Raw genomic sequence first — 25,629 nt, forward strand, 5'->3', positions numbered from 1 at the left:
AAGTGCAAAAATGTTTTATTAAACAAAGTATTTTGGCTCTCTGGGATGGAATCTGGAGAACCAGGGAAGGCTTGTTAGAAAAGGAGATGTTTACTCTGGACCTCTTGAAGGAATACTAAACATGTGCCAAGTAAGTCAGGCATTCTAATTAGTGGGTCCAGCCCTGGGAGTTTGTTCAGGGAATACACCGGGTATGCATTGTGCAAGGGAGGCATGAATCTCAAGAAATAGATTGGAAATAAATTATTAACATGTTTTAATATCACACTCAATGTTTTAAAAACTAATCTATTAGGCCAAAGACTTTTCAAATGGGAACATGACCTAATAAGTGGATGGATTTTAGGAGGACATTTTTTGGTTTTTAGGATGTACTCTGACCTCTATTCCAGGCCACAAATTAGCTCCTAGCAGTCACTGTGCTATGCCTTGTGTCTATAGAGATTTTAGTAGCATCTATCTTGTCATGGTGTCATCCTCCTGAGATCCCTAAGCAGTCACAAATGGAAATTTATTACAAGCACTTGATACATACTGATTGGTTTGTGTCTTAGTTTCCTATGGCTGCTGTAACAAATTATCACAAATTTAGTGGCATAAAGCATCATAAATTATATTCTTCTAAATGTGTATTCTTATAAACTGTGAAGTTTAGCAGTCTGACATCAAGGAGTTGGCAGAGCTGCATTCTTTCTGGAGGCTTCGGGAGAGAATCCATTTCCTTGCCTTTACCAGCTTCTAGAGGCCACCTGCATTCATTTGCTTGTAGTCCCTTACTCCAACTTCAAAGCTCAGCACTCCAACCTCTGGATCCATGGTCATATTTTTCTGACTTTGATCACTTTTGATTACTGCAGCCCACCTGAATAATATAGGACAATCTCTCCATGTCAAGGTCTTTAACGTAATCACATCTGCAAAGTTGCTTTTACCATGTAAGGTAGCAAATTCATAGGTTCCAGAAATTAGGATGTGGACCTCTTTGGGGGCATTATTCAGCATACCACAGTTCTGCAAATGCCATTGTCAAATTGTGAGTTCTGAACCCTTTGGGCCCTCAAAACTTGATTGAACATTTTAATTTCAATAAAAAGGGGGATGACAGAGCTTTAGAGTTGCTGAGTAGGAGACAAAAAGCCACATGCTTTCACTTCACTTTTCTACCTAGTTACATTTTACTAACACGACATTGTCCCACTGAAGAGAATAAGGGAGACTTTGAAATGCTGCCATGTGCGGACCCTGTGATGTTGACATCCAGAAGAGCTTTCCTTCCCATCTTTCTTCCTCAGAAGTGAGTCAGTCTGTCACTCTGCAGGAAGACTCTTTGAAGCAGCCACAGCTTTAGGGTTGCTGAGTGCAGGGACTTCTCAAAGAAAACACTGCTGTTTTAATTTCCTGTCAAGGAGGAGTTCAAGTTCCAAAGGATGTTCTCTCTTTTCTGGGTTTTTCACATGTCTATAAATAGGACAGTGTCAAGGCTCTGACCAGGAGTTTATAGTTGATTCATGAGACTAATGAGAATGGAATTAGGTTACTAGCTTTTTCATCTATTATATGCAATTATGAAGTAACACAATGGAGGTATAATGACACCAGGCCTTTTAGTAAGATCTTACTCTTGAGGACACTGAAAAGCATTTAAAAGCAGTAAGCCACTAATCACACTTTAATTGGCAAGAATGTGGGAAAACTATTATCTCATTTCAAAAAATGAAGGCTACATCGGTACAAGTGACCAGATCAACCCGCCTGAATATTTATTCCCTTTTTATTTTTATGTTCCTATGGGTAATTATCTGGTACCATATCTGGAAAACGTTTGCAACAAAGAGGGAGTCATTGAGCAGGTTTAAGCCTAGTCATCAAGTCGCTGTGGCATGACTTGAGAGCCCATGTACCTGGACGAGGCAGTTGATTACCTGGAATAAGTGAGGAGTGCCACATTTGTCTGGAATAAGTAAAGTGAAGTGAAGTGTCAAAAGAGTTAAGGTCCAAAATCCAGGTGTTTGAGTAAATAGCAAATATTTAGGAATAGTGAGCTGCCCTAGACCTTGGAGCATAGACATGTACATCTTTCTAATTCCCTGTTAAATATTAGCGGTTTTGAAACAAATACATATAGGTCAAGGATTGAGAAAGGGCCAGAAGCTCTAAGTGTTTCTCAGGTTTACTGGGAGGTTAGTAAATTGATTTCCAAGTTCGTAGTCATCTCAACTCCTTGCCTTTGCCTAGTTAGGTGTCTATCCAAGTAACGCTCAGTGGACTATTATTATTACTTTAAGGAGACCTCTATTGATCTAAACCTGGTACCCCTCATACCCAGTCTTCCAGATCGACAGTCAGTAATTTCAGATTTTCAGTTTCTGTCGCAAACGGAATGTCCCTCATTCTCAGAATTTAATCATGCTCTTCCCCAAGGAAATAAAGAAGTCTTATACTCCATTAGTAGAAAGTATTTTCTTTGCTGAAATTTTAACTGGCCTCAGTATATTTGGAAATTAAATTTTTTCCTTCAGAAAATTGTAAGTGATGATTAAGGTGACTGATCAGCTTTTAAAACTCACACTTTGGCTTAGCTGTGGGGCTTCTGATTTCCTTTCAGGTTTTTATTATTTATTTACTATTATTATTATTATTTTTTAAGTGTGTTTTTCCAGGACCCATCAGCTCCAAGTCAAGTAGTTGTTTCAACCTAGTTGTGGAGAGCACAGCTCACAGTGGCCCATGTGGGGATCGAACTGGCAACCTTGTTGTTAAGAGCACTGCACTCTAACCAACTGAGCTAACAGGCCGCCCCTCCTTTGAGGTTTTTAATGAATAAAGAGATGACATGTGAAGAGGTTCTGGTTTCTGGTGGAAGTGAAACTAGAGAGGGCACTGAGGTGTTGAGGGTTTACAAGTCAACAGGGTCCTAGAAATAATTTTCCCTTCAATACTATTTTTATTTCTCTAAGTTGTAATAACCTCTGACAGTCCAACACAAGCTGTGATAAATAGTTTGCTCACCTTTGATAGATATTTTGTAGGCTAGAGACATGCTGTTGTGCAATCTCATGCATTTGTTTTTCTTTTTTCTTTTTATAAACCACGCTTATTATAAGGGAATGGGGCTTAGGCATGCTACACTTTTCTAGAGGAAGTATACTTTATTACATCCTTTCTGGAGGGTATTTTGGAAAAATATATCAAAATTCTTAAAAATATACATAATTAAAAAAATATATACATAATTTTTAAAGTAGCAGTTTTTCTTCAAGGCTTTTGCTCTAAGGAAATAATCATAGAGACGTGCCAAGATTTAAGATCAATGATGTTCTTTGTTGTTTTCTTAATAATAGTGAAATATTAGAAGCAACATACATGTTAATATGGATTGCTTAAATTCATTGTATCCATCTGGATTCAATCAAGAGATAGAAACACATAGTAGTTTAAACAAGATTTTTAATATAAAGAATCAAACTCTCTACTGAGAGAGCTTAACATCGTGCTCACATTAAAGGAGAAATACTTAAAGGAATATTCTATTATCACAGTATGTATATATATATATATATATATATATATATATATATATATATATATATATGAGTGAATTTAGAGGTGAGAGGCAATGAATTAATAACTAGCACACACATAAAGGTGAAGCATAAGATACCATTATGTAAAGTGTACAACCTTGGAATAGATAGTGTATGTGAGTATATTCATTTGGGGAAAAGAGATTTGCTTAAAGTCCAGTATAACTGGACTTTCCTTCGCTCAGAATTTCTCCCCTATTATATACACTTCATCCTGTGTTCAAGTTTTACCTGACCCTCTTTGAGTCACACTAAGGGAATTGGAGTTTGGATAAATGACAAGTGGTACTGTGAATACTAATTGTGCATTGTCTTTCACCCAGAAGACCCTTGTCTTCTGTGAGCAACCATAAAGATATGACAGACTAACTTGTTAACTTGCAAGTGTGGTAAAATGTCAGACCCTCCTCTGTGCTTGACTCACATTAACTAACTAGATAACTAAGTAACTAAACTAACTAGGATGTTTTCAAGACTGGTAGGTGATATTAAAAACCTAAAATGGGAGAATAGCTCAGAATGACTAGAGGTACTGCTTGATGAGACGGGTAAAGAAGGCTGCTTTGAGGAACCAACTCAAAGTTGAAACAGGAATAATTAGAAAGAAAATGTCAGAGTAATATTTCAGTGAAGATAATTGTGTAACAGGAAGAGCAAAAGCAAAGCCTCAGAGGTGGTTCCACAATTGGCCTGTTAGAAGAACTGTGAGAAGGCCAATGTGATGGAGATTAGTGAATGATGGAGAATCAGGGGTGAAAAGTTTTGGGGAGGTAAGTTGCAGAACCAAATCCTATAGTATCCCATAAGCCTCCGTAAGGAAAGGGAATCCAATGGACAGTTTCAAGCAGGGAGGAATGGTCTGCTTTACAAAGATCACTCTGGCTGCTGTAAACAAATTAGAACAGAAGGATCAAGGATCAAGTCAGGAAGCAGTTAGGAAAGGACCAACATACGGAGAGTTTGGTTATTGTGGCTTAGATCAGCATTATCTCGTAACCAAGAAAATAAATGAAAACCCAGTACTAAAAATTCAGTTAAAAAAATTCATCACCCATATTTAAACATAAAAAATGGATGACTTTATGACATAAGCTGTGAAAAGTAATGGTGAAGGAGAAACGAAATATTTTATCATGACTGTAGCAGTGAAAAGCAATTAACTCCATGCTCGGAGATTAGAAGTGCTTCTGTAAAAGATGATGAATCAGCAAATTCAGTAAAATGTTCATCCAGCATGGAAAATAAGTATGAAATATGTTGGAAAGGCTACATATTCGTAGAAAATCTCAATGGGGCTTGCTATTTTTAGGACCAGACAAAGAGTTGATGTTAAAATTGAGTACAGAAATACAAAGGATAATAAGAGACTGCGGTGAAAACTGTACACCAAGAAAATAGGATAACCTAGCAAAGTGCATAATACCCTAGAAATATACAACCTACAAAGACTGAATAAGAATAAATAGAAAATCTGAACACACCAATATTGAGTTAAGAGATTGAATCAAAACAAAAACCTCAAACAAACAAACAAAGAAAAAAGCCTAGGACCAAATAATTTCACTGATAAATTTTACCAAATGGATAAAGAAGAATTAACACCAATCCTTCTCAAACTCTTCTAAAAAATTGAGAGGTGGAAAAACTCCCAATCTCATCTTTGGAGGCCAGCATTATCCTGATACAAAAGGCAGAAAAGGACATTACAAGAAAATAAAGCTAAAGGGAAATTTGCTTGATGAATATAGATTTAAAAATCAACAAAATATTAGCAAACCAATTTCAGCAGCCCATTACAGCGATTGTACACCACGATCAACTGGAATTCACCCCTGCAATACAAGGATGGCTCAATGTATGCAAAATAATAAATGTGACCCGTTCAATTAATAGAATGAAAGGCAAAAATCACATAATCTTCTTAATAGATGCTGAAAATGCATTTGACGGAATTAAACATCCATTCGTGAAAAAAACTCTCAACAAGTCAGCTGTAGAAGGTCATAATGGCATTGATAAAATGAAAACCATATGTTACAAGCCCAAAGTTAACATACTCAATGGTGAAAGGTTGAAAACTTTTCCTCTAAGATCAGGAACAAGGTATGGGTGACTATTCTCACCACTTCTATTCAACATAGTAATGTAAGTCCTAGCCAGAGCAATTAAGCTAAATAAATAAATGGCACCAGCAATGGAGGGAGAAGTAAAATTGTCTATGTTTGCAGAGGACATGACTGTATATATAGGAAATCCTAAATAATCCACCAAAAAAACTGTCATATCTAGTCAATGAATTTAGTCAAGTTGCAGGATACAAAATCAACATATAATAATCCCTTGCATTTCCATATACTAACAATAAATTGTCCAAAAATAAAAAAAATAGAAAAACAGCAATGAATCCCATTATAATAGTATCAAAAAGAATAAAATACTTAGGAATACATTTAACCAAGGAGGTGAAAGATCTCTACTGAAAACTATAAACATTGACGAAAGACATTGAAGAAATGGAAAGATATTGTGTCTTCATGGACTGGAAAAGTTAATATTGTCAAAATGTTCATGCTATCTAAAGCTATCTACAAATTCAATTCAATCCCTATCAAGATTCCAATGGCATTTTTCACAGAAGTAGAAAAAAAAATCCTAAAATTTGTGTGATTCCACAAAAGACCCTGAATAGCTGAAGCAATCTTAAACATGAAGAACAAAAGTAGGGGCATCACATCTCCTGATTTCAAAGTATATTAGTAATCATAACAGTACGACATTGGCATAAAAACAGACACATAGACAAATGGAACAGAATCAAGAACCTGAAGAGACCTCACATATACATTTAACTAGTTTTCAACAAATGTGCCAAGAATACACAAAGGGGGAAAGAATAGTCTTTTCAATAAATGATGCTGGGAAACATGGACAGCCACATGCAAAAGAATGAAATTGAGCCTTTATCTTGCACTACAAAGAAAAATTAACTCAAAAAAAGTTAAAAACTTGAATGTAAGACCTAAAACCCTAAACTCCTATAAGGAAACAGGGGGAAAGCTCCATGATATTGACCTTGGCAATGATATTTTGGATTTGATACCAATAGGAAAGACAACAAAAGCAAAATTAAACAAGTAATACTACACCAAACTAAGTTTCTGCACAGCGAAAGAAACAATCAACAAAATGAAAAGGCAACCTATGGAATGGGAGGAAATATTTGCAAACCATATTTCTGATAAGGGGTCAATATCTAAAAAATACAAGGAACTCGTACAAATCAATAGAAAGAAAACCCCACAAAACCCAATGAAAAATGGGCAAATGTCCTGAATAAAAATTTCCCCCCCAAAGGAGGCATATAAATGGCTAAAAGGTATATGAAAAGATGCTAAAAAACAATGATCATCAAGGAAATGCAAATTGAAATTACAATGAGATAGTATCTCACATCTGTTAGAATGGCTATCATCAAAAAGTCAACAATTAACAAGTGTTGGTGAGGATGTGCAGAAAAGGGAAATCTTGTACACACTTGGTTGGAATGCAAATTGGTCATACAACCATTATACAAAAAATAGGGAAGCTCCTCAAGAAATTAAAAATAGAACTACTATATCATCCACCAGTTTCACTTCTGGCTATATACCTAACGGAATAAAATCAATATTTCAAAGAGACATCTGCACTGGCATGTTCATTGCAACATTTTTCACAGCCACTAATATATGGAGACAACCTGTTCATCAACTGATGGAATAAAGAAAATGTGATATCTGTCTATCTCTCTAGCTATCTAATTATCCACACATAATGGAGTACTGTTTAGCCTTAAGAATGAAATATTGCCATTTGTCACAGTATAAATAAACCTGAAAGGCATTATATTAAGTGCAATAGCCAGACACAGAAAGACAAATATTGCATGACCTTATTTATATGGGAAGTCAAAGAGAAAATGTTCAACTCTTAGCAACAGAGAATAGAATGGTGGTTGCCAGTCTAGGAGGTGGGAGAAAAAGCAAGATATTGATCAAAGGGTACACATTTTCAGTTATAAGTTGAATAAGTTCTAGAGACCTAATGTATAAACATGGTGGCTACAGTGAATAATACATTATATCTTGAAATTTGCTATGAGAGTAGATCTGAAATGTTCTCAACACACACACACACACACACACACACACACACACACACATAACTATGTGAGATGATGGATATAGTAATTAACTTGACTGTGGTAATCATTTAATAGTGTATACATTTATCAAAACACCTCAAATATATGTAATTTTCATTTGTCAGTCATACCTCAATAAGCCTGGGAAAAGAAAGTATGATGCATTAATTGTAGGGTTAAGTTTATCTAACTTATTTCTCTCTTACAATTTGTATCTTTGATATTATTTAAAGTTCAGTCCTATGTACTGATTTTCTGCTTATATGATGAGAAATTGAACATTTTTAATAGTTCATGCCATTTTTGTTCTAATTCCTAATTACAACTACATAAATGCATGCCAGGTAAGAACTTTAGGGTGTGTAGTCCTCTAGGGATAACTCCATTCAGAGGTGCATTTTCTCTGTTCTCTGTAGCTCCAGGAGCTAGGGTGAAATATGTAGGCTTCCATTTAAGACAATAAAATGACTCTTCTGTCTGAAATATTCATTTCCATGCTATAAAAGCATTTAATTTACAGTCGTTCTCTACATCTCATCACCAATGTGTTCACTGCAGAGTTAATCACTTTGACCAATATGGCTGGATGAATAAGTCATTGTATGTAGCAGTGCTCCTTTTTGAAAGAAAAAAGCAAAATAGTAAGTTTTATATTTGTTAAAAATTTATTTTTGGATAAAGGGAGATGAAATAAAATTTTACACTTAGACTTTTTTAACTTTTATTTTTTAACAATATTTCCCAAAGTTAATATCTCATCTACCTACATTTTAGTTTTTATACAAATTTTTCTATCCAGATATCTGGTACCCTTTGCTTTATAAACTTTAAAGAAGATTATAAATCAGCAAAGGGTCAAATCACAAGGTCTGTGGAAGGAATAACAGATCCAGAATAAATTCATGAATATATATAAAAAAAAAAAAGTTAAAAACAAGTTTGTAATTTACAGCTGCCCTGAGGCAGCAATAACTAATACACTGAAAATTTACCCATTTTATGCATCTATTGTGCTTGTTTTATTACTTTGCTTTTCATAAAAAACACATTTATTTCAGCAACTGTCACTTCTTTTGGCACTTATGTGATCTCTGAGCTATGTGTGAAAACACACATATTTCTACTTTAGAATTTTTATTGAAAAATTATTTATTTTACAAATTTATATCAATGCTTTTTTGTTCCATGCTCAAATTATTTTCATTGTTTTTTTTCTATCAGTCACTTCAAAGTGAGCCTTATAGCTATTCAGTTTAACATCTGCTTTAAATCTTTTTTCAATTGTCTCTTGAATGACATTTTATCATTAGCTATAAACAGGAACAAGTGGAAGTTTTTAGAACACAGGTCACAAGGAAATTATTCAGTAAGAATAACACTGTAAATTACACTTAAATGTCACTATCCTCATAAATACAACATACGATTCACAGCTATAACCTAATGAGTTCTCATATTGTTCTGGGGAGTCAGTGGAGCAGTATGAACAAATTATTTTCAGATGTATTGTAGCAGTATAAACTTGATCAAAGTAAACAGAAGATGGCCTTTCAATACCGACTTCCCAAAAGAATAGCCATGACATAGAAGCCAAGGCTTGAATTTCATATTTTATTGAATAATACTTTAGATAATAAGCGATGATACTGGTAGTGGATATCACCTGCTTTTGCCTGCTTAGCATTAATTTCAATATTGCTGTGTAAAAGGATCCATGATGTTATTCATTTTCAGTTAGCATATTTCAGATGTGGCTGTCTGGTTCCCCAGTTTTGGAGATGGTGCCTTAATGCAGGCCTAGTCTTTCCAAACCTTACTTCCTCTTGGGTGCAGTAATTTATTCAATAATTTACAAGTAATGAATCTACTTACTGTACTGTCTACCATATCCCTCTCAATCTTCCTTTGTGGCATATTCTTGGTTGTAACAGCCTTGAAAATTGCCAGGTTGGAAGGAGTCATCTAAAGGGATCTAGCTTTGGGGTAAAGGAGGGAATATACCTACCCATCCTAGGCTACTCTGTTTTGAACTTTCTTAGAAGCCAAAACTGAAGACCTTACGCTGAGTTCTTGATTGCAGAGTTGAGTAGGGTAGCATTGGCCAGAACACCAAAACCCATTGCTAACCAAAACAATCTCTAGACTAAGCTATAGAACAGGAATTGTGATTCAACAAGGCCTCTGGGGTAGACCAAATGCAAATTGCCCTTAGTTCTACTAAACCTTAAAGGAAGGTGTATTGACAGATTAGCATGTAAAAAAAAGAGCTGTGATTGTTCTTGCCCTATGGTAATTTCTGCAAAGCAATCCTCCATTCTTTTTTTTTAAGATTTTATTGGGGAAGGGGAACAGGACTTTATTGGGAAACAGTGTGGACTTCCAGGACTTTTTTCCAAGTCAAGTTGTTGTCCTTTCAGTCTTAGTTGTGGAGAGCGTAGCTCAGCTCCTGGTCCAGTTGCCACAGTCCGCCATTCTTAACCCACACCAAAATCAAGGAAGTAAGTGCTAAATCTGGTATCCACATTAGCTGATTCGATCACAGAAATTGTGTTTTTCGCCACTTTGTATATTGAATCATCACCCAGGCTGGGAAGTTCTTATTTTATTCATCTACGGTTTGCCCCACTCAAAGAAGTGTGCTCCAAAATCCTGGTCTTGAATTTGGATGCAACTGTGATGTCAGGTTGTATTGTCTTTCTTTGGGAAGTAAGTGAACACATTTTTAATTAAATGTGGAACCATTGCAAAAGTTTGAGAAATATGTGCTTTTCAGGACTATGCATTTTTTAAAAATAACTTTTTATTTCAGAACAGTTTTGGATTTATAGAAAAATTGTGAAGATAATAGAGTTCTGATACAGCCCATGCCCAGTTTTCCCGATGTAACATTTTGCATTAGTATGGCACGTTTGTCTCAATTAGCGAAATAATATTTGTTCATTATTATAAACTAAAGTCCATGCCTTATTCAGATTCCCTGAGTTTTTACCTAATTATGATCTCATTCAGGATATCACATTGCATTGAGTTGTCATGTCTTCTTAGGCTCTATTTTGGCTGTGACAGTATCTCAGACTTTCCTTGTTTTTGATGACTTTGTCAGTTTTAATGAGTACTGGTCAGGTATTTTGTAGAATCTCTCTCAATATAGAGAGCTGTCTGATGTGCTTTTCATGATGTGATTTAGGTTATGGGTTTTCGGGAGAAACACCACAGAGGTTAAGTACCATTCTCCTCACATCAAGGATATACATTATGAACATGATTTATGACTGTTGATGATCACCTTTATCACCAAAGCTTAGGTAGTGTTTGTTAGGTGTCTCCACCACCGTAAACTTACTCCCCCACCTACCCCCATACCGTCTGAAAGAAACTCAGTATTGTGTAGCACAAACTTAAGTACTAGGGAGTTATACTCTACCTCCATGAAAATGAGTTATCTACATAAACTATGTAGAATTCTTCTCCAAGGGAGATTTGTCTATTCTCTATTAATTTATTTTTGATTACTTACTTATAGTAGTGTAGACTCATAAACATTTATTTTATACTTTGAATTATAATTTAATATCACCTTTTTCCACTCAAATTATTCCAGCTTTGGCAATCGGGCGCTCTTTAAGTTGGGTCCTGTGTCCCTTGACATACCCCCTTTATAGTCATTTTTTTTTCCCTAGAGTACTTTTACTTTCCGGCATTACAATATGCCCCATGCTCATTTCCTGTGTTCCCTGCCATAGTAAAAGAATCAGCCATTTTTCCAAAGGAGCTTAGTTCTTTTAATTAGAGAATGGTGTTAGAAACAAAGGTCTAGGTGCTAAGTATGCTTGTTGGTACTGGGGTACCAGTTTTTTCTAGGCCCTGTCTGTTGACAGAGTGAAGAAGGATATGTTTTTTGTGTGTGTATAAATAGTATACTAACTGGTGTATATACACATATCTATAAAAGCTCTCTATATAAACATCTATCACTGTATTAAGTTAAACAAGATTCCATACTGGTGTCTCCAACTCTAATCCATTACCACATGGATCATTCTAGTCTTCACTCCTTGCTTCACTGTACCCTTGAATTCCAAAAATGAGAAACCCAGCTCCTATCATGCATAATTCATTTGCTTGCTTAGTTCCAGTATAAATGTATGGTGGTTTCAGAATTGTTTACTCATACTTCCCTGGGGAACAACTTTATCAACTAGAGTACAGTGCTTATTATAGTTCTTTTTGCCTGTTGTCTTACAGAATCCACTCATTTCCAAAGTTACTTAGGTGAGCATCTTTTCCTCCAGCCCACTTTAGGTTGTTTTATATATTTATACTATACTTAAATTTTTGGTTCACACTCTGTTTTCTATCCTGGGAACCTCTACTTTCTAAGTATTTTCATATTTAAGACTCATTCTTTGTACTATAAAGTTTTAATAGTTTTGATAAATGCATAGTGTATATATCTATCATTAAAGTAGTACATAAAATAGATTAAAATTCCTTAAAAATTCCCTGTGCTTTGCCTATCCAATGTTCCAGACCTCTCCCAATCCTGAAATTTTGGCAATCACTGATCTGTTTACTGCCTCTATAGTTTTACTTTTTACAAATGCCACATAAATAGAATCATATAACATACAGCCTTGTTTATTTCACTACTCATTATATAATTAAGCTTCATTCATGTCTTTGTATGTCTTGATCGCTCACGCCTTCTTATAGCTAAGTAGTATGACATTTTATTTATTTGTTTACCTATTGAAGAGCATCTTACTTGTTTCCTGTTTTTGGTCATAATGAATAAAGCTACTGTAACCATTAATATTTATGTTTTTTGTGTGGATGTAAGTTTTCAACTTATTTAGGTAAATACTTTGCAGTGTGATTACTTGATCATATGGAAAAACTAGGTTTAGTTTTGTAAGAACTGCCAACTGTCTTCCAAAATGACTACTAATATTTTGCATTTTAACCATCAATGAATATGAGTTAATGTTGCTCTGAATCCTCACCAGCAATTGTTATGGTTAGATTTTTGGACTTTTGCCATTCTAAAGGTATGTTCTGGTATCTCGTGGTATTTTTAATTAGCATTTCTCTAATGACAAGTGATTTTGTTTGTATTTTCTTTTTTTAATTAAAGTTTTTTTGGGTCACATTGGTCAACAAAACTACATAGGTTTTAAGTTTACAATTCTATAATGCATCATCTATATAGTGCATATGTGTTCATAACCCAGAGTCAGTTCTCCTTCCGTCACCATATATTTGTCCCCCTTTACCCTCTTCTACCAGCCCCTCCACATTACCTCTGGTAACCACTAAACTGTTGTCTGTGTCTATGAGTTTTTGTTTCTTTATTTGTTTGTCTTGTTCGAATGTATTTTCATATGCTTATTAACCAGCTCTATATCTTCTTTGGTGATATGTCTCGTCTGATACTGTACCTTTTTAAGCTGGCTTGTTGATTTTCTTATTGAGCTTTAAGTGTTTGTATGTTTTGGATATAAATTTGTTATCAGAAATGTACTGTGCAAAATTTTTTCATAGTTTGTGGCTGATCTCTATATTGTCTTATCAATGATTTTCACAGAGAATTTTAGATTTTAATAAAGTCCAATGTATCAGTATTTTCATTCATGAATTGTACTTTTGTATTGTATCTTAAAACTTTGCACCAAGATCATATAGATTTCTCCTGTTTCTTATTTTTTCTAAAATTTTTTAATACTTGTACATTTTATTTAATTTTTATATTCTTTATTTCTAGAGTATAGTTTCTAGAATATTGATCCATTTTGATTTGATTTTATGTAAGGTATAAGGTTTATGTTTAACTTCATATTTGTGTTCAAATGCCCAATTATTTTTGAAAGACTATCCTTTCTTCATTTAATTGCTTTTGTTCGTATGTCAAAATTAGTTGATTATATTTGCATAGGTCTATTACTGGCATCTCTATTCTGTTCCATTGATCTACACATCTTTTCTTCAGCCAATACCATGGCTGGCTTGAGTACCATAAGTTTATAGTAAAATCTTTAAAAATTGTGTAGTGTCAATCCTTCAACTTCTTCAGTATTGTGTTTTCTATTCTAAGTCTTTTGAATTTATAAACTTTCTTTTTCAATTTATTTAAACTACTGAAAACAAAAACAGTTCGCTCATTTCTCCCACTCTCAACCTTTGCCTGTGGCAAACACCCATCTGTTCTCTGTATCTATGAGAATGATTTATTTTTAGATTCCACATATAAGACAGATCATATGATATTTACCTTTTTCTGACTTATTTCACTTAGTATAATGCCCTTGAGGTCATTCCTGTTGTTACAAATAGCAAGAGTTCATTCTTTTGTATCTCTGAAATATATTTATATATATATATATATATATATATATATATATATATATATATATATATATATATATATATACCTTTAGAATGGCCAAAATCCAAAAACCTAACAATAACAATTGCTGGTGAGGATTCAGAGCAACATTAACTCATTCATTGATGGTGAAAATGCAAAATATTAGTAGTCATTCTGGAAGACAGTTGGCAGTTCTTACAAAACTAAACCTTAAGTTTGTGCTACACAATACTGAATTTCTTTCAGACAGTATGGGAGGTGGGGGAGTAAGTTTACGGTGGTGGAGACACCTAACAAACACTACCTAAGCTTTGGTGATAAAGGTGATCATCAACAGTCATGAATCATGTTCATAATGTATATCCTTGATGTGAGGAGAATGGTACTTAACCTCTGTGGTGTTTCTCCTGAAAACCCATAACCATTTCATATCATGAAAAACACATCAGACAACTCTCTATATTGAGAGAGATTCTACAAAATACCTGACCAGTACTCATTAAAACTGACAAAGTCATCAAAAACAAGGAAAGTCTGAGATACCGTCACAGCCAAAATAGAGCCTAAGAAGACATGACAACTCAATGCAATGTGATATCCTAAATGGGATTATCACCAGGTAAAAACTCAGGGAATCTGAATAAGGCATGGACTTTAGTTTATAATAATGAACAAATATTATTTCGCTAATTGAGACAAACGTGCCATACTAATGCAAGATGTTACATCGGGAAAACTGGGCATGGGCTGTATCAGAACTCTATTATCTTCACAATTTTTCTATAAATCCAAAACTGTTCTGAAATAAAAAGTTATTTTAAAAAAAATGCATAGTCCTGAAAAGCACATATTTCTCAAACTTTTGCAGTGGTTCCACATTTAATTAAAAATGTGTTCACTTACTTCCCAAAGAAAGACAATACAACCTGACATTACAGTTGCATCCAAATTCAAAACCAGGATTTTGGAGCACACTTCTTTGTGTGGGACAAACCGTAGATGAAGAAAATAAGAACTTCCCAGCCTGGGTGATGATTCCATATACAAAGTGGCGAAAAACACAATTTCTGTGATCGAATCAGCTATTGTGGATACCAGATTTACCACTTACTTCCTTGATTTTGGTGTGGGTTAAGAATGGCGGATTGCGGCAAATGGACCAGGAGCTGAGCTGTGCCCTCCACAAATAAGACTGAAAGGACAACAACTTGTACACCTGAAATCTATGTAATTTTACTAACACTTGTAACCCCAATAAATTTAATAAAATAAAATTAAAATTAAAAAGAAAGGACAACAACTTGAAGCTGAACAGCACCCTCCACAACTAAGATTGAAAGGACAACAACTTGACTTGGAAAAAAGTTGTGGAACATGTGGTACTTCTATTTTTGATTTTTTGAGGAAACTCCATGCTGTTTTCCATAGTGGTTCCACCAATTTAGATTCCCACCAGGCATGCTCAAGGGTTCTCATTTCTCCACATATTCAACACATGTTAATTTTAGTCTTTCTAATAATAACCATTCTAATAGGTGTGACATGATATCTAATTGTGATTTTGATTTGCATTTCCCTGATGTTTAAATATGTAGAGCATTTTTCCATGTACCTGTTAGCCACCTGTATGTTTTCCTCAGAAAAATGTTTTGTTTTGATCTCCAGCCCATTTTTAATCAGATTGTTTGTATTTTTGATATTGAGTTGTATGAATGCTGTTAAATATTTTGGATTTTAGCCACTTATCAGATATATGATTTGTAAATATTTTCTCCTATTTAGTAGGTTGCCTTTTCATTTTGTTGGTGGTTTCCTTTTATGTAACAAAGCTTTTTAGTTTGATGTAATCCCACTTGTTTATTTTTGTTTTTATTGTTTTTGCTTTTGGTGTGGAATTCAAAAATTATTGCCAAGACGTATAGGTATCAAGCAGCTTACTGACTATGTTTTCTTCTTGCAATTTTATGGTTTTAAATCTTATGTTCAAGGATTTAAAAATCCATTTTGAGTTAATTTAATTTGAGTGTATGGTGTAATATAGTAGTTTGATTTCAGTTTTTTTTAATAGGGATGTTCAATTTTCCCAACATGATTTACTGACGAGACAGTCCTTTCCCCATTGTGTATTATTGGCTTTTTTGTCATAAATTAATTGACCTTACATGCATGACTTTATTTCTGGGCTATTTTATTTCATTAATCTATGTGTCTTTTTTATGCTAATATCATGCTGATTTAATTTATATAGATTTCTAATATATTTTAAATCAGGGAGCATGATGCCTCAAGCTTTGTTACCTTTCTCAAGATTGCTTTGGTTATTTCGGTCATTTATGGTTTTATACAATTTTTAAGACTTTTATTTCTGTGAAAAATACCATTGGAATTTTGATAAGGATTGCATTGAATATATGTTTTGGGTAATATGATCAATTTAACAATATTAATTCTTCCAATCCATGAGCATGGAATATCTTTCCATTTATGTGCATCTCCCTCAATTTCTTTCATTAATGTCTTTTAGTTTTTAATATGTAGGGTTTTCCCTTCCTTGGTCAAATTTATTTGTAGATATGTCATTCTTTTTGCTGCAATTATAAATGGTATTATTTTAATTTCTCTTTCTGATAGTTTATTATTAGTGTATAAAAATGCAACAGATTTGTGTATTGATTACATTTGTATCCTGCAAATTTACTGAATTTGTTCATTAGTTTTAACAGCTTTTTGATGGAGTTTTTAGAGTTTTATAGATGTATAATATCATGTCATCAGCACATAGTGAAGTTTTACTTGTGCCTATTCAATTTGGAGGACTTTTATTTTCTTTCTTGACTAGTTGCTCTAAGATTTCCAATACTATGGTGTTCATCCTTGTTTTATTCCTGATCCAGGGGAAAAGCTTACAGCTTTTCACCATTGAATATGTTAGCTATAGGCTTATCATATATAGTCCTTATTATGTTGAAGTAAATTCCTTCATACCCACTTTTTTGAGTTTTTATCATAAATACGTGTTGAATTTGTTATTTGTTATTTTTTTCTCCAGCTGAGTAAAAAATCCTGAAAATATACATTAAACAATATGGCACCTAACTAGTTGCATATTTTAGTCAGCATCTAGTGTTGGAAAAGAAGAAAACATTTTTGAAATTTAAAGAAACAAATGTATTCGATGTAATTTAATGTACTAACTAAATGTACTTAAAACAATATACAATTTACGTTTGAACAATGCAGGCATTAGGGGCACTGGGCCCCCACAGTGTCAAAAAAAATCTGTGTATAACTTTGACTCACCAAAACTTACAACCCCTTGCCCCCCACACACACACCAAAATCCATGGACACTCAAGTCCCTTACAAACCAGTAAAATGGTGTAGAACAATATATACAGTCGGTACCCTGTTGAAATTGAAAAATACTGATTTTAATCTGTTGTTGGTTGAATCTTTAGAAGTGAAACCAGGGATCTGGAGGGCTGATTGTATATTTTTTGAAAAAATAAATTACGTTAAATAGACCTATGCAGTTCAAACCCATGTTGTTCAAGGTCAACTGTACTTAGTTTGGGAGTTTTGCTATACAGTGGTGGGAAACTACTGAATGATTTTCAAAACCAATCTCAAATTGTGTGACACAGACTGTTTTCATAATGAAAGTTATGACAAATTATTTTTTTCATAGTATGCTAAAATATCAGAAAAATGACTTGATAACAATTTTTTTTTATTTGTAACAAAATATGTTAAGGTAAAAATTTGCAAATGTCATCATCCATATTGGATAGTTTTACCTTGGCTTTAAAAAAGAATCCAGTGTCTGTTTCCAGCCACAACTATATACCTGAAATGCATTTCTTACATCATTCAAAGCAAGGGTAGCTTGATGCTTAGTGTATTTCACAGAGAAGGAGCTTGGCAGTGTCACTCTCGCAGCTCCGGGTGCTGCGTCTAATAATGGCTCGCTGCAAAATAAATATTCAAAGCTATTTTCCCTTTTTTGCCTTTCTAAGCAAACGTGAAAATTATCTGATTCCTTTCAGTTAGTGAAAATAGGTGTTAATGTAGGTCTTTCGTAAAAGTGAAGTGACTTAAAGTGAACTTTTGAAAAGTGGGTGATACTGTCTGTGGACGCCCAAAGTGAACAGAATACTATGGGGTATCATCACTGTGGTTAGTTTTATAAAAATAAGACCTTTATATCATATTTTGAAGGTATTACTATTAATGACATGAAGAATGGCTTTGCAATGTGTTATCTTAAAAAGGTTACCGGAACATTGTGGTGAAGAACATAAAAGGAATGGGAAGAGTTAAAGATAAATGGAACATTTTCTTTTCACGAAGCCGGGTGTTGTAAATGAGCTGACATTTTCTGTGATGTTGTAGTTGTCAGTAATATGCTATCCAGTAAGTACGTAGTTCTACCTAAATGTAAAAGAAAAATTATTTTGTCCCTTCAAAATATAGCGTGGTCTTTTTAAAAGAAATTTTGAGTAGGAAATACATTATGTGGTTCAAAATGCAAAAACAGAAAGTACTAAAGAGTGAATAGTCTACTTCCCCTTTTTATATTTCATCTAGCCAGTATCTTATGTATTCTTCTAGGCTTTCTTTATGATCATATAAAAAAATCAGAATATGTATTTTTATCTCCCTATCTTTTCACACAAGAGTATTTACACATACTGCACAAAACTTTAATTTCTTTCAAATAACACTAATCTTGGAAATCTTTCTATATTAATGCATACAGTACATCTTTATTCTTTTTAAAAAATGGCTGCTAGATATTTGTATGGTTTTACCATAATTAATTTCTAATTCTCTATTGGTGAAATTTGTGGTAGGCATTGAAAATGTTCACCAATATCCATTTCCAATCCAGGGATCATACTTTTTTGTCCCTGTGAAGAAAGACCTGGCCCTGTCTTGTTTTGACTGATGAAATATGAGTGACAGTGACATTAAGTCACTGATGGTAGAAACTTCAAAAGACAGGCAATGCTTTGCCATGGTGCTTCTTCCCCCTACCTTTCTTTCTCCTTCTTAATCAGACAATAAAACCAGTATAATTCCAAATGTTTCAGCCTTTTTCAAACTGGTATCTAGAAGGTGTAGGTAAATTAGGACCCATGACAAACACTTTGTGGAAACGATATATACTTTTATTGCTAAAATCCATAAAGAGTGTTTTCATTTGTTACCATAGCATTACCTAGACAATCATTGTTGATCTGAAAAATGGTACCAAAGTTTGTGTGCTACCATAATATAGAAATTATATTTATTGGCATCCTTGTTCGTAATGCAGTGGCAAGAAAAGTGTTGTTAAAGCTGGAAGGCATAAGGTCTACATTATGTGTTGGAGTAGTGATAAAACTGCCTGTTACCTACAATAACTTGGAAAGTCAATAATGACCTCTATAATTTGGTAAGTAGGTTGGAAAACAGAATGGAGTAGTGAGTTGTCTCCCATTGACTATACTTGAAAAGGAATTACAAGAAGAGATAAGCCCAGGGCAGAAATTGGCAATTTGAAAGGAGAAATTAAAAGGGAGAGAGACAGTGCTGAAAGTTAGGAATTGAGGTTTGCAAGAGGAAATTGTATCGTGATTTCTAGTAGTAAAAAGAAAAATTAAGAGAACAAGTGTTTGAAATCAGCCTTGTAGAAAAGATCATGTAACAGTTGTTAAAATATCTGAACAGATTAAGTGGCAGACAGTACATTCTTTTCATTGCACAGATGATTTAGTTAAGAAAAGACTAAGAATGTGACTTGAAAAAACCTGACAACGCAAGGTATCTGCAATTGAGTATGTCTTGAGAAGACATGGTGTATGTGGCTGTTTGTACATAATGCTGATTGAAATAAAATAAATATGAGGTCAATAAATTATTTGAGAGATTATACTTTCAAGAGAAGCACTAGCGTGGACTAAAATAGACTATTGTGCTTCCAACTCTCTGTGGGCAGAAAGTGGGCTGTGAAAGCTATTACCACATAAAAAAGTTATATTGTCACATGCCTTCTTCAGGGGTAGCCTAGGAAGATAATGGCAAAAGAATGAACTCCCAGAGGGTAGATTCAAGGACCATGAAGAACAAGGGGCAGGGAATCTTCTTAGAAAGACAAATCAGAGCCCTATCAAGAAGTATTTCCCACTGCCAGGATAGAAGCTCATTTCTGTATATGACCAGCATGAATTGGCATTGCTAAATTCCCGTACAGAGTTATTGCTGTATGTTCCTTAATATTTCTCCATCTGGATGGAAGTGTTCACAGCAGGTATGCTGTTCTCATTTCACTGCTGTGTATCCGGTTGGTCTGGCAGAGGGTACCTGGATGTGATGAAATGTTGGAATGACTGAGACCTACGGTTTTGAGCTCAAAGCAGTAAATGGGTGCAAGGTTTGGGTAGTTTCATTTTGGAGGAAGTGAGTGTGTAAATGAGAGGGGGAGAAAACCAAAGATTTGCTGATCTGAAGAGCAGACTAGGGTAGATACAATTACAGTTGACCAATTTCCTACCATGGAATAGAATTATGTTTTAATTCCTTCTCTCATTAGGGCCAAAATTGGCCATATGCCTTGCTTTGGGCAAGGAAATATGAGTAGATTTGATGTAGTCAGAAATTTTATATCATAGGGCATACTTTGACATTCTCTTTTTCTCTTCTGTCACTGCAGCCCTCAATGTTCCAGACAGTTCTTGTCCCATAAGCTTGATTCTAGTGGGAGAATTCTTTAAGTAATATCCATGCAAAGACCCTTACTGAGCATACAGGGTGAGTAATAAATAAAACTTTACCATTTTAAATCATTAAGATTTCGGTGGTATTTGTTACTTTCACATAACCTAGCCTATCCTGATACACGAGTTATCTCCAAACTTTTGCTATAACAAATACAGCTGCAATGACTTACACATATTATTTTGAAAATGTGTAAGTAGATTTACTGTTTAAATTCTCAAAAGTGGAACTATTAGGTCAAAGGATGTAAACATAGTAATTTTGATTGATACAGACAACCTGCCCTCCCTAACAATGCTATCAATTGATATTTATTGGCAGTCCATGATATGCTTGTTTATTCAGACTTGCCAAGAAAATGTATGATCAAAGTTTTGGATAGTCAACCTGGAAAGTTAACATTTTATCTTAGAGTTAAAACTAACATTTTGAAAATAAGCAAAAAAGTAAATGTGAGAGAAACTCATACATAGGAAAAAGCATTTTGTAAAATGGGTGTTTAAAATATTTCCAATGTTATGTGATTGTGAAACCAAAATTTCTAATGTAGATGAAAATCTTCCATGTGAAGAATTTCAGTGGGTTTTGATTCTAATTTTAAAACTAAATATGTGACATCCAATTGTCTGGAAAAACTATATAAGGAGATGTACATATTTACTAAGCACATTAAGTTAATAAAGGATAAATATCATATGATCATATTAGTAGATGTGTAAATAGTATTTGAAAAGGTCTGTACTCATTTATGAAATAAACTCTTAAATTAGGAATATAAGGTAATTTCCTTAATCTGGTAAGTGGTACTTGTATTTTTTTTTAAAAAAAAGGCAGACATTATACTTAATGGTGAAATATTGCAAACTTTCCACTCATAGATTGGGACTAAGATGAGGCTGTCAGCTTGTAACACAGCTATTAAACATTGTACTAAAGATCTTAAACCAGTGTTATAAGACATGGAAAAGAGATAAGTTATATAAGAATTAAAGAAAAAGATACAGCTATGTCATTATTGATAAATGATATGACTGTGAATAGACAAAATCCAAAAGAATGAACAAATAAACTTAGAATTAATAAGTGAACTTAGCAAGGTTACTGGATAAAAGATGATAAGTATAAAAATCAATTACATGTGTATTTCAGCAATAAACAACTGAAAATGACATTTTAAAAAGTTATCAATTAAGTAGATAAAATGTTAGGCATCTTACAATAGAAAAAAGGTCAAACTTCTAGAAATAAATCTAATAAAGTATGCACAGTATCTTTACTTCAGATATTTTTTCAATAGCACCACTATAAAACTGTCCTTGAGTGAGAACCGCTACTCTATATGAATAAAAAAAAAAAGTAGCGTAGCATTAACAAGAACTATTAAAGTAAGCCTAAGTATAGGGACTTACGATGTTTATTGATTGAAAGATTCAATACTATAAAGATGTCAGTCCTACATAAACTGATACATAGATTTAATGTAATCCCAATAGCAGGTCTACCTGTTTTCCTATTTTTTGGATAAAAAAACTTGGTTTTCAAATTTATATAAAATTCAAAGGAGGATAATTCAGTTAACAGAAGATGAATTTGGTCTGTGCTGTATTCTTACACTCACTAGAAACTATGTTTCCTTCTCTGACAAAATGAAGGAAAAATTCAATTTCTTTTGGCACCCTAGTTGTCAAAATACTTTTTCTTACGCTTTACTGTTGACTGACTCTGCAGTTCCTTTACTGGAGTGGTGAGAAATCACTTTTTTTTTTTTTTTCTTTCTGGTCTAGGGACCGTTTACTTGCTTTACCCCTTAGTGTGGGAGAATGGGTGGCTGAAAGGGAGCTTGCTTAAAGTTTACCCATTATCATTAAAGCCTGTATTCTTTAAGTAAAGACCTATTTGATCCTATGGTTCAAAAACCTGCTTATAATTCTACCTTTTAACCAAATAATTAACCTTTAAGCAAACTAATACATCTCAGTAAGACCAACTAATTGATGTCTCTCTTCCAAGAATGCAAATTCACAAAAAGCTTGGCCTTATGACTCCTGTTCTCAGGAGTGTCCCAATAATTTTCTATCTCACCAAACTCCCAATCTCAAAATAAATTTCTGAGAAGTTTTCTCAGCCTTCTCATTCTGAATTAGGTGCTTCTCCTCTGTGTAATCTTGGGACCTCACTTATTCATCTTTCATGGAACGTTGTACTGCATATACTGTGTATTGGAATTTTAAACTCAATACATCTGTCTACAGTTGGGCTAAGCTTCAAAACCAACATAATCCCTAATGTCTCAAAAACAATAGAGGTTTATTTATTGACCACTTACAGTCCAAGGTAAGTATATGTCTCTTTCTGAGATACCTCATCCATAAACTGAAACATCGTCTACTTTTTTCTAGGGAAGCATAATCACTTGCATTGAGTGGCAGAAGGAGAAAGAACAAGAAATATGCACAGGAGGATGTTTTAATCAGACTTGGAAATGGTACACATCACTCTGTTTATATTCCCTTGTACATAAAGATCCATTATGTGCTCCCTTTAGTTGCAAGGGATTATGGAAAATGTAGACTAAATAGGTGGCTAGCTCTGTGGCCCATATCAAAGACTCTACCATAATGTTCAAACCAAACTCATTTTCTTTCCTGACACCTCTTCCCTTTTCTGTAGTCCTGATTTCTTTTTGTTATATCTCCCTTTATTTATTCTCTAAAGTTATAAAACATGGAGTCCTCCTTTGACTATCGAGCCAAAGGAAGACCAGCCAGGTCTTTCACAGTACTATCTCAACAATATGCAGATTACCCTTTTGCCACTAACCTATATTTTAAAAAACCATTGCCCTGGTCTAGATTAACAATATCTCTTACATAATCTAATCTATTTTGAGAATCAAATAATTGTTTCACCACCATATAATGCTTCTTTATTAAATATGCTTTCTAGAATCTCAGCAATGAGTTCTCAGAATGCATAAATATGATATTGATATTCTCTTGAGTCTCCATTATATGCATTAAACTTATATAGTTTCCCATTTCCTAGAGATTGAAATTAAATCCCAGTATTGTGTTCAATGCCTTTCATAATTAGAATCTGCTGTCTCCAAGAACTTTCCTTCTCCTTTGCCCTCTATACTCCAGGAACAGGATGCTATTCCCTGCCCCTTGAATAAAACATGCAATTTTTTTCTTTGCTTTTTCCTTTCTCTGCCAAAAATAGCCTTTTCGCTTCTCTGCCTTCTTGACATAACTATCCTTAAAGGTATAAACCAAATGCCATATCTTTTGCAAGGCTTCTCTTTCTTAGTATCCATAATCTCAATTGATCAATCAATCACCTTTTCCTTTTTGCTCCCACAGGAAATGTTTATAGTTGTTTTGCAGCATTTACCACCATGGACTTAGATGGTAGTTATTTGTGAATGTGTCTCTCTTTCCGTTCATCCAGGATGGACTGTGAGATTCTTAATATCTGTTTTAGCATCTTATTCATGTCTGTGTCTCCAGTGTGTGTACACAAATGCTTTTAATACTGAATTTTCATAATCTAAGTACCTGTTTATATAAAATGTTTTATACAAAACAAAAACAGTGTTTCTCTCTGAGTCTTAAGAAAAGAGCTTGGAAATAGTTATCAGGAGTTAAAAAGAATATTTTGTAAACAAACATAAAAATCTAGGTGTGAAAAGGGAAAGGAAAATTTAATACATATTAAACTTAACTACCCAAATGAACCTTTTATAATAGCAACCCAAATGAACCTTTTATAATAGCATTAATCAACTGTTGTAAATCAATATTGCTTATATATTGCTATACAGCCATATGACCTAAGTCATATGGGCTTTACTGAGAATACACAATAAGTATTTTAAAATTCTATGTATATATACTTCAGGATATGAGTGATTTATAAATCAAGAATATATTTTTTACGGTTATGAAGGAGCAAGAACCTACTGGAAAATATATGGATGAATAAAATTTGCTTTTTAAGTGCTTATGCAAGACAAGTAAGGCAGTTTATCAGTAACTGACAAATAATTTGTAAGTCAGAGGACTTTTGTAGATGCTAGAATCAGAGGTGAAAACAACCTTAATTCAGGGGAGAAGGTCAAATTGTGCTTTTCTCCATACCTCCTCAGCCTCTACACAGAGACTCCACCTAATGAATCCCTTCCTCAATCAAGGAGTTTTAGAAATAATGATAGCTACTATAATTAGTTAAATATATGGAGTAAAAAGACATAAATAATGACATCAAAAATATAAAAGGGAGGAGTAAAAGGGTGAAGTTTTTATAGACAATCCAAATTAGGTTGCTATCAGCTTAAAATGGACTATTTTATCTGTAAGATATATTATTTAAGCTTTATGGTAACCACAAAAAATAAACCTAGAGTAGAAGAACAAAAGATAAAGGTGAAACAGAGCATACCACCGTAAAAACAAAAACAAAACACACAATTTTACAAAGGCAGGCAGAAATACACGAAAAAAGAAGCAATAGGAAAAAGAAAGAACTCAAACAGATGTGAGTTAGTAATGCCATCATATTAAGTCCTTAGCTACCAATAATAACTTTCAACTTAATGGATTGACTTCATCTATCAAAAGGCACAGAGTGGGTAGGTAGGTAGATAAAAAACAAAACCCAAGTATACATTGCATACAAGAGACGCACTACAGCTTTAAAGACATACATAGGCTCTTTAATGAAGGGGAGGAAAAACCTAT

The 25,629-nt window shown here is 33.9% G+C and overlaps 1 long non-coding RNA gene across 1 annotated transcript in view; it reads left to right on the forward strand.

Moving 5' to 3' along the window:
• The window catches only part of LOC148758351 (uncharacterized), a 208,491-nt gene extending 184,063 nt beyond the window's left edge, over positions 1 to 24,428 (forward strand). Inside the window, exons 2-3 of the long non-coding RNA XR_016020980.1 lie at positions 20,826 to 20,923; positions 23,290 to 24,428. This is a non-coding gene — a long non-coding RNA (uncharacterized LOC148758351). The remainder of the gene's footprint in view (positions 1 to 20,825; positions 20,924 to 23,289) is intronic.
• Positions 24,429 to 25,629: the final 1,201 nt, after the last annotated feature.

This window comes from Rhinolophus sinicus, chromosome 4 (genome assembly GCF_057876585.1).
Source record: "Rhinolophus sinicus isolate RSI-liver-muscle chromosome 4, RSI-T2T, whole genome shotgun sequence".
Taxonomy (NCBI): Eukaryota; Metazoa; Chordata; class Mammalia; order Chiroptera; family Rhinolophidae; genus Rhinolophus; species Rhinolophus sinicus.